Source organism: Macrotis lagotis, chromosome 4 (assembly GCF_037893015.1).
Source record: "Macrotis lagotis isolate mMagLag1 chromosome 4, bilby.v1.9.chrom.fasta, whole genome shotgun sequence".
Classification (NCBI taxonomy): domain Eukaryota; kingdom Metazoa; phylum Chordata; class Mammalia; order Peramelemorphia; family Peramelidae; genus Macrotis; species Macrotis lagotis.
Genome location: NC_133661.1, coordinates 14,749,970 through 14,764,877, shown reverse-complemented (window position 1 = coordinate 14,764,877; position 14,908 = coordinate 14,749,970). Strand labels below are relative to the sequence as shown.

Sequence of the window (14,908 nt, the reverse complement as noted above, 5' to 3'; positions counted from 1 at the left end):
ATTAGCCTAGCTACTCTGAGAGGGGAAAGGGTCAGGATGACCAGGGCCCAGCACCCAGTGGGCACTCAGGAACTACTAATGACCATTCATCCATTCTAGCTCCCTCTTGTTTTATGAATCTTGTTCAACTAGATTCTCCCTTTAACTTTTATGTTCCTTGATCTTTCCTTCAACCTGACTTTTCTCAAGTCCTTTTTTTTCACCAAAAACATCCTGCCCTCCTTTGTCTGTCACAGAAAGCTTGCCCATTACAGCAAAACCTCCTTCCTATCTGACCTCATCCATGACCACTAAGCTACTGGCTACAAGTCATCCTTTTTCCTTTCAGGATAAGATAAAACTCCAAGAAAATAACTCTTCATGAATCTCTCACACTTTCTTTTTTTAACTTTGTTATGAACTCAACAATCATCAACACATAAAAACATTTCAATACAGAAGAAAAAAGAAGACTCCATAAGAAACAATGAATTCTGGCGGCATACCATTTATATTTTAAAAACGACAACAAATCATAAACTTGTGTTTCCTTCTGAACTTACTTTTTATTTTCTTCTTTATATTTTTATATATGGAACTGATGTTCTCCCCCCCATCCTTTTTTGAGCATTCTTATTCTATACATCAGCTCACCCCTACCCTCCAAACAAGCCTCCCTTTAAACAAATAGCCAAGCCAAAAAGAAAAAAAATCCAGGACATCACTCATGCATGTTCAGTCTTATTGTGCACCCAAGCATGTCACACCTCTCTGCCTCTCTCACTAGTCTTCAGAAGCCATGACTGGTCAATGAGTCGATCCAAGTCCTGCCATCAGTCAAAGTTGTTTTCCTTCACATTACTCAGTCCCACCCAAGTGCCACCCCACTGGCATGATATCCTGCCTGCCCCAAGTCACAGGATAGGCTTCAAGAGTGGCTCTATCCATACTAAGTCAGAAATGCAAAGGTGTGTGTATGTGGGGATGGAGGGGAAATAGAGGTGACCTCATTTCCCAAGAAGAATGCCAGCAGCAGAGAGACCAGGGGTACATCCTAGATAGAGGGGGGACTTGGAGCACTGTAAATATCAGACAGAGCCTGGTCTGATAAAGGCCAGGGGAACTATGCAGACCAAGATGTCATTCGCCTTTCCAGACACATACTCCTAAATCCAAAGTTCAGAGAGAAGGAGAGGGACAGATTCTCATGTTCAACTCTGTGGAGAAGGTAAAGTTGGAAGTGAGGAATCAAACACCAAGTTAATGAATAAAATGGCTGGAAAATAACTGAAGGAGTAATGATTCAACACCTAGAAACATGGAAGACTATGTGGCTCTTCCAGTGCTCCTGGAGAAGGTTTCTGGATTGCTGCTTTATTTTGAAACCTAATCTTGGGGATATTTTAGCTGTACAGGCCAATCACGTTGGAGGCAGGCTACAGGTCGAGGCTCACAATTAGAGTAAAACAAGAGGTGAGAAGTGGTGCGTCCTTTCATGCCAATGCTTCCTTGGCATTATCCAAAGTAAGCAAACACTTCTACAAATTTCCTTTTTGTAAGAGGAGGTGGGCTTTTGTCAAACATACCTGGGTCCAAACTGTGTCTAATTGTGTGACTATGTACAAGCCACTGAAGCTATTACAGCCTCGGTGGACTCATCTGCAAAATGGCATGACAGTACTTGGGAGTACCCACCTCATGAAAATAATGAGACCAAAGTCAGATGGGACAAGGTGATGGCAAAACAGCCCGTTTCCCTTCCTGGAATGAGCAAGGGATAGGTATCCAGGGTGCAGAATGTCTCAGGGGGCTAGGGTCAAGGACCCCCCATAGCAATAAATGATGTGATGTTGAGTTACACAGACCATTACACATCTTTATGTGGCTTACACTACATTGGAGACACTATAAGTAGTAGTATTCCCAACTGAAAAAAACCAACCCATTGGCTAGTTGAATTCTCCTGCATCTGGAGCAAGTGGTCTCCAGGGCAGTTTCCTCGTTGGATACCCAGAGATGTGTTGGGACTGGCCTGGAGTCATCGAGCTAGCATTGGAGGCAAGACCTGCACCTCTTTTTCCTCTAATGCCAAGTCTGCCAGGCCATCCATACATCTACAATGCTTTTCTACAATTTTCCATCTCCCACATCAGGTCTCGGTTACCTCATCTGTAAAATGAGACGACTGAAGAAACAACCTCAAAGGACTATCCATCTTGAGCTTTCTATGATTTCACTGAAACTTTTGACTGCTTTTAAGAGGACTGCCATGTTCCCCCATAAATCATCAAGAAGGCAATTTTCAAAAGAAACCTTCAAAATTAAAATTCTTCACACCCGATCTCCACAAAACACTTTCTGGCAGAATGGTGACGTATGAGTCAAGCCCAATTCCACGGATGGAGAAACCAGAGCCGAGGCCAGAGGGCACCACCCCGCTGCTTTCCAATGGGGATTTGGATTGCCTTTCTACTTCAGTTTAATGAGGGTGAGGTGTGCAGGCTGAAAAGGCTGGCATGGTCCTGATTACGGAGAGGACGCCATCCTGGCTGCAGGAGCGCCAGCTTGGGGACCCAGGGCTCCGGAGCAGTAGCTCGCAGCCACTCCGGAGCCCCAGCTATGAGGTGATGTCTCCTGTCCTGGAGTGCCATGCATGGCTCATCTGTCTCCTCACCAGAGCCCCCACCCCCTGGGGTGCACCCCCAGCTTTCAGCAGATACTGGAGTGTCTGTTCCTTATTACCTTGGAAAGCCAGGACCAAGTCTTCCCAACAACTGGAGCTTGGCTCAAGATCAGAGCTGGTGAGTTCTTGGGACCCTTCTCTGAGGCAGGCTCCTTGCCACAAAGGAAGCCTCCCCAACTTGCTGTCCTTTTTGTCTCCATCACTAGGAGTAGGTCTTTGGCCAGGCAAGGGAGGCTTGGTTAGAGAAGCCGGGAGCATCAACCCAAAGGCATCAGGAAGAAAGCTTCCTGGGCCACCTAGCATGATGCTTTCCAATGCATTAGACATCTCCATTCTTATCAGTGCACTGTCTTCTACAACTAGTTGCCACTCACGCAGATAGAAGAGGTTGGTTCAGCTAGCTGGCCCAGGCAAGAGAGAGCGCACTGCTTCTGCAGTCAGGAGGACTCGAGTTCAAATCCAGCCTCAGACGCTTGCTAGTCATGTGGCCCTTGACACGTTGCTCCACTCTGCCTCAGCTTCCTCAACTGTAAAATGAGCCAGAGAAGAAAATGGCCAAGCACTCCAGGATCTTTGCCAAAAACAAACAACAACAACAACAACAACAAATGGGGTTCAGTCAGACACAAGTGAAAAATGCCAAATGTCGACAAAACTAACTGGATTAGGACGACAGAACCTCAGTTACAGTGTCATCTCTATCAGTTAAGTGACTTCACGCAAAATTCGTGACTTCACTGGACCTCAGGATTCTTCATTTCTAAAATGCAGGGACTGGGGGGCAGCTAGGTGCTACAGAGGAAGAGGATGGAGCACCAGCCCTGGAGTCAGGAGGACCTGAGTTCAAATCAGACCTCAGACACTTGATAATTGCCTAGCTGTGTGACCTTGGGCAAGTCATTTAATCCTATTGCATTAAATAAATAAAATTCATTAATAAATGAGGGGGGGTAGCTAGATGGCGCAGTGGATAGAGTACTGGCCCTGGAGTCAGGAGTACCCAAGTTCAAATCGACCTCAGACACATAATTACCTAGCTGTGTGGCCTTGGGCAAGCCACTTAACCCCATTTGCATTGCAAAAACCTAAAAAAAAATGAGGGAGTTGGATTAAATCAGGGGTTCTTAACTGAGGGATAAAATTTTGTAAAAAATAAATACAACAAACTTTTTATGTGCTTAATTTCCTTTGTAATCAATTGTATTTTATCTCATGTATTTCAAAACACTACTTTGGGAAATCTGTAGGCTTCACCAGATGACCAAATGCATCTATGACCCACAAAAAAAAAGAGATGAAGAACCCTGGAACTCAACTCTCCCTTCTCCCCTTAAGGTACTAGAAAAGCTAGAAAATTAAGAATTTTTTTTAAGCTTTTTTTGCAAGGCAGTGGGGTTAAGTGGCTTGCCCAAGGCCACACAGCTAGGTCACTATTAAGTGCCTGAGACCAGATTTGAACCCAGGTACTCCTGACTCCAGGGCCAGTGCTCTATCCACTGTGCCACCTAGCTACCCCTAGAATCTTTTTTTTAGAAAGATTTTATTTATTTTGAGTTTTACAATTTTTCTCCCTCCCTCCCACCCTCCAAAGAAGGCATTCTGTTAGTGTTTACATTGGTTTCATATTATATAATGATCTCAATTGAATGTGATGATGAAGAAATCATATCCTTAAGGAAGAAAAATAAAGTATGAGATAGTAAAATTACATGATAATATAACTTTTTTTCCCTAATTTGACAGTAATAGTCTTCGGTCTTTGTTCAAAGTCCATACTTCTTTCTCTGGATACAGATGGCACTCTCCTTTGCAGACAGCCCCAAATTGTCCCTGATTGTTGCCCTGATGGAATGAGCAAGTCCATCAAGGTTGATCCTCACCCCCATGTTGCTGTTAGGGTAGACAATGTTTTCCTGGTTCTGCTCATCTCACTCAGCATCAATTCATGCAAATCTTTCCAGGCTTCCCTGAATTCCCATCCCTCCTGGTTTCTAATAGAACAATAGTGTTCCATGACATACCTAGACCACAGTTTGTTAAGTCATTCCCCAACTGAAGGACATTTATTTAATGTCCAATTTTTTGCCACCACAAACAGGGCTGCTATAAATATTTTTGTACAAGTGATGTTTTTACCCTTTTTCATAATCTCTTCAGGGTATAGATCCAGTAGTGGTATCGCTGGGTCAAAGTGTATGCACGTTTTTTGTTGCCCTTTGGCAAATTTCTCCCCAGAAAGGTTGAATGAGTTCACAGCTCCACCAACAATGTATTAGTGTCCCAGATTTCCCACATCCCTTCCAACATTGATCATTGTCCTTTTTGGTCATATTGGCCAGGAAAATTAAGACTCTTAAAAAAAAAAAAAAGAAAACATTCATATGTGTTATGACAAAAGCCAAGAAACATGACTAGGGAAAAGCTGACAAAAGATGCCACTTTCCAAAGAATATGAACAGTCAATTTTCAGATGAAAAAATTAAAGCTACTAGGGTCATATGAAAAAATGCTTTAATTATTGATCAGAGAAATGCAAATTAAAAGGAACCCAAGGTCCTACACTACCTCACACCTATCAGGTGGACTAATTCAACAAAAAAAAATATTGGATGTTCAAGGGAATGTAGGAAAATTGGGACATCAATGCACTGCTGGTGGAATTGTGAATTGATCTAACCACCCTGGAGAGCAACTGGGTCTATCCATAGGGTCATAACACCAAGCATCCCCTTTGACCCAGCATGACCACTGCAAGGTCTGCATGCCCAAGAGATTTTTTTATAAAGAGTAAAAGGACCTATTTGTACAAAAATATTTATAGCCTCTCTTTTGGTGGTAGCCAAGAAAGAGAAGATGCCCAACAATTGGGGCAAGGATGGGCACATTATGGTATATTATTATAATGGAATATCATTGTATTATAGGAAGCAACAGGAAGAATGATTCCAGAAAAATATGGGAAGATGTGCATGAAAAGATACAAAGTCAAGTGAGTAAAACCTGGGGAAAATGGTTCAGAGGAGCAGCAATACATAAAATGAAGAACTGTGAATGTCTTGGTTAGTCTCAGCAATACAAAGAATTGAGACAATCCCAATGGACTTTTGATCAAAAATGCTATCTGCCTCCAGAGACAGAATTGATATTATCTGAATATAGACACATGCAAACTAGTTTTTCCCCTTTTGCCTTTCCTTCCTTCCTTTCTCCTTCTTCGTTTCCTTTTTCTTTTTTTCCTTTCTTTCTTTAATTGAGTCGTCTTATATAAAATGGATAATATAAAAATATTACCTAATTGTGTATATAAACCCTTATACAGATTATCATCTCAGTGAGGGGAAAGGAAGAGAGGGAGGGATTTAGATCTCAAAACTTAAAATAAAGATTATTTAAAATTGGGGATTGGGAGAAAATACAATATAATTAAAAACACAACTCCTCCATTTTCTTCTTTGGAGAGGTGGAAAACTCTGGGTAGGTGACAGTTTAACTGCTAGACTCAACAGATGTAGTGGATGATTTTGCTGCCCTTTTTCTCTCATTTCTTTTCATAGTATATTGAAAGGAATGAGTTCACTAAGGAGGGGAGGAATAGGGATATATTCGGAAAACAATCCCCAATTGAGAAATGGTCAAAGGATATGTACAGTTTTCAAATGAAGAAATTAATGCTATATATTCAGATGAAAAAAATGCTCCAAATCATTACTGATTAGAGAAATGCGGGGGCGGCTAGGTGGTGTAGTGGATAAAGCACCAGCCCTGGAGTCAGGAGTACCTGAGTTCAAATCCGGTCTCAGACACTTAATAATTACCTAGCTGTGTGGCATTGGGCAAGCCACTTAACCCCATTTGCCTTGCAAAACCCTAAAAAAAAGAGAAATGCAAATTAAAACAACAATAAGGTATTATTTCACACCTATAAGATTGACCAAGATGAGAAAAAGGGAAGATGTTCAATGTTGGAGAGGTTATGGGAGAATTGGGACATTGATGTATTGCTGGTGGAGTTGTGAATGGATCCAAACTTTCTGGAGAGCAATATGGAACTATGCCCAAAGTGCAATAAAACTGTTCCTTCCTTTTGACCCAGCAATTTCAATTCTAGGACTATATCCAGAAGAAATCATAAAAAAAAAGGGAAAAGTCCTTTGTTGCAGACTATTCATAGCAGCTCTTTTGTAGTGGCAAAGAATTGGAAATTGAGGGGATGCCCATCCATTGGGGAAAAGCTAAACAAGTTATAGTACATGAATACTATGGGATATTATTGTTCTATAAGAAACAATAAATGATCAGACTCTAGAGAAGTATGGAATGACTTAGGACCTGATGCTGAGCGAAGGGAGCAGAGCCAACATCAACAGCAACATTATGAGATGACCAACCTTAATAGGAGCAACTCCTCTCAATAGGCCAGAGAGCTAGGACAACTGTATTAGTCTGGGAATGGTCTATATTATCCCCAACCAGAAGAAGAAAAATAAAACAAAACAAAATATACAGAAAAAAAAAAAATAACCCTACCAATACTTATAAAAATTATCTCTTCTGTATCTTTCCCTTAATCCTAATTCCTCATGCCAAAAATTACTAATTTGTAAATCTGTTTAACAAAATATGTATGTAAAATGCTAACCTGACTGTTCCCAACTGAGGGGAGGAGGATGGGAAAGGAGGGTGGAGGGAAACTTTGTAACTTGGTATTATACATGTACAAATGGATGAGAATAATTTTTTTTAAAGGGGAACAAAGAAAAAGAAGGTAATTTTAAAAGAAATCATGTCCATTTTTCCTTTTTCAGTAAAAATTATTCACTTCTAATGTTTTACATTTAGAAATGTAAGAAAACGGAAATCTACCTTTCTATACTAACTCAACCCTTCCCCCCCCCCAAAAAAAAAACTCCATACATGTTTTTAAACATCTATTTCTGCAGGCCACCTAGAAGCAGGAATGAAAACCAGCTGTAAGGGGCTCTTAAGGAATAGGCCTCCTCAAAAACTCTAAAATGTTTAAGTATATAATGAAAAAGCAAAGGAAGACAAATGTTCAATTCCCCTTCTTGAATAGTACAAAGAAAATAAAATAAACAATACACTTTGTTGTCAAAAAATCAAAAAAACAAAAACAAAAACTAGAAAGTCAACAGATAATGAAGACCCCAAGGTAAAGATCACAAAAATTCATTAGAAATGAAAAATGGGAGCTTCTGGAAAAATGGGGCATCAAGCACATAAGGAGGGGGTGGGCACTGGGAGATGACCGAGTTGAACCTCCTCCAAAGACACAAGAGTAAACTGAGGCTCAGCCAAGATGAGCACCTTGCCCGAGATCCATCGGGGCCAGGCTTGGTTTTTATAGAGTGGAATCAATTCCTGAAGTATTTAATTCCCAATTTTTAACCAAAATAAACATGCAAGAGTGTTATTCTAAAGGAGGATTTTGATTTCTTCTCTAATCTTAAAAAATAGTTTGTTATTTTCCTAGGAAGGAAGGAAAGAAGGAAAGGAAGAGGAAAAGCACATTAATTGGGTACTGCCTTATTCTGGGGCAGGTGTGAGGAAGACTGACTTTAAAAGTGAAATATTCCTTCTCTTAGGCAGCAGCAACTACTCAACTACAGCCACTCAGGTGCAGGTAGAAGGATCCAGATGTCCCAAGGATACTGCAGCACAGGACCGGCATGCCCAGGGACCAGGCAGTGGCAAACACAGTGACAGGGTGAACGGCAAGGCTGAAAGGCCTCCCCTCTTCAGGGATCTGGCCTGGAGATCAGACCTGAGGGGCCGAGTGGAACTGGAGGCTGGTAGAAAAGTAGGGGAGAAAACCTCCCTCACCCCCTGACATTCCCATTCCCATTTAGCTGCCCTATGGGATCTGGATGCTTGTGCTGGGGATGGAGAAAAGTGAGAGGCACCTCCCGATGACACGATGCCCCAGCCAACCTGGAATGGGTCTGGGTAGCCCAGGGTGGGAGGGAGGAGGTGGACAGGTAGTCCTCTTAGCCAAAGGATGACCCTACAGATGAACTGGCTGTGACAGAGAAATGGAGCCCACCTTTCCATTTATTATTATCCAAGCGCCCTCCCATGCTGAACCAGGAGTTGCCTGCTCTGGGAACTTGTTAGACATAGCAAGAGCCTAAGCCTAGGAACAAACCTAGGCAGCAGCAAGTGAAACGATAGCATCACTGCTGTCAAGAAAAGCCCCTTCCCTCACCTGGCAAGCAGGTAAGACTCGTGGATTTGTAAGGAGAGTCCTTGGTTTTAATCCTGACTCCACTGTTTCTTCTGCTCAGGAAGTAATGCTGCTTAGTGGGAAGAACAATGCATCTGAAGTCTCAGAAACTTGGAAACACTGACTTTCTTTTTTTTTATTATTTATGCAGTATTTAGTTTCGTTATGCCTTATATGCCTTATAAGGCTGAATTCACAGTGGAGTGCCCGCCACTTGTCCAAGGGGCCACAGCTGGGGATATACTTAACCCCACAGCCATCAGGAATGAGGCACTTCTGAGCTATCATCTCAAACTCATCAGCATTGAACTTGGTGAAACACCACTTCTTGGAGATGGGAATCTTCTGGCGGCCAGGGAACTTGAACTTGGCTCTACGCAAAGCTTCAATCATATGCTCTTTTTTCTGGACCTTGGTTCAAATTGACATGATGACTTGGCAGATGTGAACCCGGACTATGGTGCCCTGGGGCTTCCCAAAAGCCCCTCACATACCAGTCTGGAACCTATCAGCCCCAGAACACGACAGCATCTTATTGATACAGATGACATGGAAAGGATGCAGGCGCACATGGATGTAAAAGTCATCCTTGCCACAACTCTTCACCATGTATTTGCTGGCACAGATGCGTGCTGCTTTCAAGGCTTTGTTCATACTCATCTGATACCATATGGCCACACAATGGGAACTCATCCACTTTTGCTTTCTTCCTTCCAAGATCGAAGATTCTTATCTTGGCATCAGGAACTCTTCCGAAGAACCAGGACTTGGGGTACGGCTTGTTTTTACAATACCTATAACAGCAGGCGGGAAGACAGCCCATGGCGCTAGCACCAGCAGGGACTGGATCTCGCCACAGTGAAAGGAAAATACTGACTTTCAAAGTTAGACGAGGTCTCTTTGGCCACACAGGCCAACCTTGGAGGCCCCACCAATCCTCTGGACTGCATGCTTGACAAGGGATGGTGCTACCTTGCTTGAATTTCTCCAGGATGAGGGTGTCCAAGCCGATTTTTATTGCTGGATTAGCTCTACATCTGGTTAGTGTTTTACTATTTCAAATCTCACTGGATGACCCAGGCAAGTCTCATCTTCATCTGTAAATGAACCTGAATCTACTTTGGGGGTCTCAGTTTTCTAGTTTTAAAATGAAAGTCTGAACTAACATTAAGGACTCTTCCAGTTCTCAATCCTTTGTTTGCATCTTGGACCCCATCTCTTAGGTGAGCCAAGGGAAGAGAAGGGTGGTTGGCCTCTATGAATGCAACAAGGAAATGAGAGCTGACCCAGTAACTCCCTTCTCCTCCTCCCTTCCCTGCCAGTTTGTCTTCTCCTCTGCCTCTTTCTCCTCCCTCTCCTTTGTTTCCTTTTCTCCTTCTGCTATTTCTCACTCTTTTTCCTCACCAGGATGGATCCCCACCATTCCTTCAGTTCACAGGACTGAAGGGGAAGGGGAGGAGAGAAGCAATCATTAATAAAACATTGAAAGATTGATCTAACCAAACACAACAATAGTCAGAGGGAACTCTCCTTTAATCTTCACTCCTATATGAACTTTATTTTATCAATGTGCTGGTCAGAAGGGTCACTCTAACAGTTTTATGAATGGCAAAGACCAGGGGAAAAAATAATGATGGGTGCAGAAGGGTATTCTGAAGTCAGATCTGTTTCAACTTTGTGCTGTGGCTCTGTGGACACATGCCAAATATTTAAGTACCTGATAGAAAGAAAAAAAGAGGCCTCCTGCTAGACCCCACCAAACCCACAGAAGGATCCGTTGCACCACATTCTTTGATGATTATGAGTAATTTAAGTGCCAACTATTTACAATGGAATTGTAATTGCCAATTGGGCAAGCTTGGGGGAGGGGGGGTCTCAGAAGGGCAAGAATGTTCCTTAAGAACAATATCTTCATTGGAGACTCTTCCAGTTCAGAAAAAAAAGTGCAGCCTTAAGCTGCTTTCAATTTATTTTAATACCTTTCATTTTTATAGAAGGGTCCCCAACACTGCTTTGAACTTTACTCAAGTGCTCTCACATCTCCTTATCTTTGTCCTCCCTCACACTGGCAGAGGGATGGATGCAGGGGGCCAATAACTCCATTTTATAGATGAATCAGTCCCAGGCCAGAGCCCCCCTTGCCCTCCCAGGTGAGGTCATCAGGTGGGACCGCCCCAGGCTCAGAGTGCCTGTGGTCAGCATCCCTACAGCTGCACTCCAGGAGCCCCACCAATACACTGATCCTCCGCAGCTCAACAGTTGCCACAAATTGCTAAAGCAAAGGTATTACTGAGACAGCATGTTAAGACCAGTAGTTATAAATCATTTCCCCACCAGTATCCCCATAAACCTGAGGGATATGCTTCCATAAACACACAAGCATCAGAGGGAAAAGCCAATGCCTACTTAACACTGAGCAGTAGAGAGATCCGCATAGTCGGCACCTACTTAGCTCTGACCAGTAGAGAGGTCCACAATGTCGGCACCTACTTAGCAGTGACCAGTAGAGAGGTCCACAAGGTTGGCACCTACTTAGCAGTGACCAGTAGATAGGTCCACAGTAGGTTGAGGCGTTGCAAAGGCAGCTCCTATCTGCAGGATCTCACAGTCCCCAGGTCCTCTTCATCTCCTGGTGTCCTGACACTGTGCTTCCCTCTCCCAGCTGCACGGACCAGGCAGGTCACTCCAGGGGTCAGTACCCTTCCACAGCTGAAATCCCAAATGCGTAAGGGATTTTTCTCCAAAGTTCATGACTGGTTCTCCTCTCTGCCGCTGCAGTCATCATCCTCAAGGTGACACACATGCTTGAGAGCCCTGCCACCACTGCTTTCTTGTCTGCTTCCAGTCAACTGTGGTTTCTCTGAGCTTGATTATAAGACACTATGGTTGGGGGTGGGGTAGGGAGAATGCTGGGTCACCTTGCTTCCTCTCTCCTCCCAAAAGGGCAAAAATCAACTCCCTCTCACTAGCTGGACTTCACTTCCATAGCTGGTTCTCATCTCTCCTGCCAAAGACCACATTCTTCAGCCCTGCTTCCTCAACTAAACTCATGGACTGGCAAGCTTGCTTCTCAAAGACCACCAGGAACATACCAACTGATGATAAATTGCTATCAAATCTGCTCTAAAAAACCTTGGCTCCTAGTAAAGAATAATAAACACTAAATAATAAACCAATCCTTATCTCACTGTTTAAAATCTCAATTCTTCAAGTATCTGCTATCTGCTCCTTCTTTTCTGTGATTCTATAAAATGAACTGGGAAAAATCAACTAATCAGTTCTCCTCCCCCCAAGAAAACAAGGCTAGAGAATTGATGTGTCTAATGTACCAGAGGAAGTATCAATCTAAGGTAAGACTGCAAATCCTTTTACTCTCAGCTTCAATGGTCCTTCCAATGCACTGGATCAAAATTATTTTGAGTTTTCTGAAATCTTCACTTACTCATTACTCATAAAATTTTATTTGGTTATTTCTATGGGGTCTGGTGTTAGATTCCAAGAAGAATATAAGGATGAGTAAGGACATTTTCCTAACTTCAATGTGGTTAGTCACTAAGATAATAAAAGTTAATGGGAAAATGACACATGTTCCCACCAACAAGCCATCATCCATAATTAGGAGAGTTTCAAAGTGGAGGAACATTTTGGAGAACAATTTTTATGGGATATTCTTGAAGCTATAATATAACTATACCCTTGAACCTCATCACCCTGGACTTGTTTCCTTATCTATATATGGAACAGTTTGGACTCTGAGGTGTCTTCAGGCTCAAAAGAAACCCATTATTGGAAATACACTGAGGAGGGAAGAAAGGAAAAGGAAAAGGAAAGGGAAAAGGAAAAGGAAAAAGGAAAGGGAAAAGGAAAAGGAAAAGAAAAAGGACTACCTGTTCAATGATATTTTTAGGAACATTATTTGCAATTAAAAGAAAATTAGGAGAAACTTAAAAGTCCAAGTGTGCAAAAGGCTGAACAAGCTGTGAAATAACAGTTTGGTGAACAATTAAGTTACAAATTGGAAAATATAAGACATTAAAGAAATTTTTTTAAATATGTAGGTACTGATCAAGATTGTGCAAGAGGAAAATCTATAATCTAAAGGATGACTAGGTCAAAAACAATGAGAGAAGACATTCAGATGATTTTTATGCAGAAAGTAGTTCTTAAAATTTTAAAATTGTAAACATAAATGTAAATGACTTTGATTTTTTATTGATTTGAATGAGGTTAACACTGATTTAAAAAAAAAAGAAACAAGAAATAAGATAGAAGGAAAATCAGATCTCCAGGGGTTAATAAGAAAAGTCTGAGCCTCTACAAACAGTCTGGGCATTTGGAGCTCAGATGGAACTAAAGCCTAAGAAATGCTAACAAACAAAAGGGCTATGTACAAAAAAAGATGATCAAGGATAGGATGAACAATGGTGTAATCTTGCAGATGAAAATGACCCCTATTTCATAACATTCCAAGTAGACAAAGTGAATTCTACACAGGGAATCTGAGAACTACAACCCCCAGAGGGGTAGCTAAGAGAACCAAGCCTTAACCAGGTCCTAGACACGGACAGACTGGACTAGATGATCTTGTGACTTCCCCTTGAACACATAACTCCAGGGCCAAGGAACAGAGGAAGGCAAGAAATGAGCCCAGGGTCTGTACTCTCCAAACCATGTCTAAGTCCCCACCCCCCATGGGTCTTTTTCCTCATCTTCATAAGAGGGATCTCATAATCTCTAGGCTCCCTTTGAGCTCCAAGTCTATGATCCATGAGCTTCTAACCATAAACTCATTCCCTTATTTAATAACTGAGTGAAATGAAAGGGTCACAAATATTCATTTCTTTATTGATGGTTTTTGTCATGATATCCTATTGTTCATCTCCTTTCTATACTCCTAAATTGAAGAATAATTGTATCTCTTTGTATGCAACCTGATATTCTGTCATCACGGAACACAAATCAGTAAGATGGAAAAATTCATCAAGACTTTGAGAGACATGGCTTTCTCTTCATTGTGCCTCACCTAAACTATGGATGGGCTTCCTGGCTCTGATACCATTCTAGAATGAATGGCATTGCCATAACTCCCCAGAATATGGTAGGGACTGGCACAATCCAGGTTCCATTCCTCAAAATCCCTTGTTTGGAAAAAAAATCATATTGTTGTTAATTAAGAAAAAATACTAGGGTAAAATCCAAAGAGCTGTATACTGGGTTGGGGGAGACAAGACACTTGAATCCTGATGCAGGCTCTGAATTTTTGTCCCTTTCTCAGGTTCCTGCTCAGGTTGGACAGATGAAGCAGAAATAAGATCTGGGGCTAGAAGGCACTTTCATTTCTCTTTTACCTCTCTGTGTCCACTTTCAGACTTCCCCAAAGTGACACTTGCCCTCTGAGCTCTCAGATGAAACGGCCTCTTCTCACTGACCTCTGATGGGGGATATAAAAGCAGGGCCCTCCCCCAGAGGAGAGCACTCCATAAGGTCACCATGGACATGGCAGCAGATTCCATCTTCCCCAGGTTCCATCTGTAGCCACAGGGGATGGGAGTGATATGAGGCTGAGGTTTGGAAGGGCGTGACTTTTGATTGGATGAAGGGGCGATGAACTCAAGAGCTGGGCTGGAATACCAACAGGTCAAGTTGGGGAAGAGGAGGGAGTCACCCCTGACGGTGGGATGGTCAGGGGCTGGCCCCCGTGAGGAGGAAGTGCAGGGTCCAGAGAGGCCCTGCAGGGCGAGGGTGGGATGACCAGCTAGAGGACCTTCAGGGCTCCCTTGTGGGTGAGGCAAGAGCCTCTGAGCACCTGGCAGCCCATGAGTCGCCAGGTCTGCCAGGTATGCCAGGTGATCTCAGAAATCCCTTCCCATTCTAACACTGATTCTCAGGCCTAGAGAACTCCCCAGAATTATTAAAGATAAGGTTAATCATTTGGCTCCCACTCCTGCTCCCATTTATGTCTGAGACCCTCATTTTAAAGCAGGGCTCAAATGGGCCCTTATGGC

At 42.6% G+C, this 14,908-nt stretch overlaps 1 long non-coding RNA gene and 1 pseudogene across 4 annotated transcripts in view; both read right to left on the bottom strand.

Moving 5' to 3' along the window:
• Positions 1-14,908, bottom strand: part of LOC141522974 (uncharacterized) — a 118,897-nt gene that overhangs the window by 49,125 nt on the left and 54,864 nt on the right. The window lies entirely within an intron of this gene.
• LOC141522972 (large ribosomal subunit protein uL16-like) lies at positions 9,116-10,102 on the bottom strand (annotated as a pseudogene).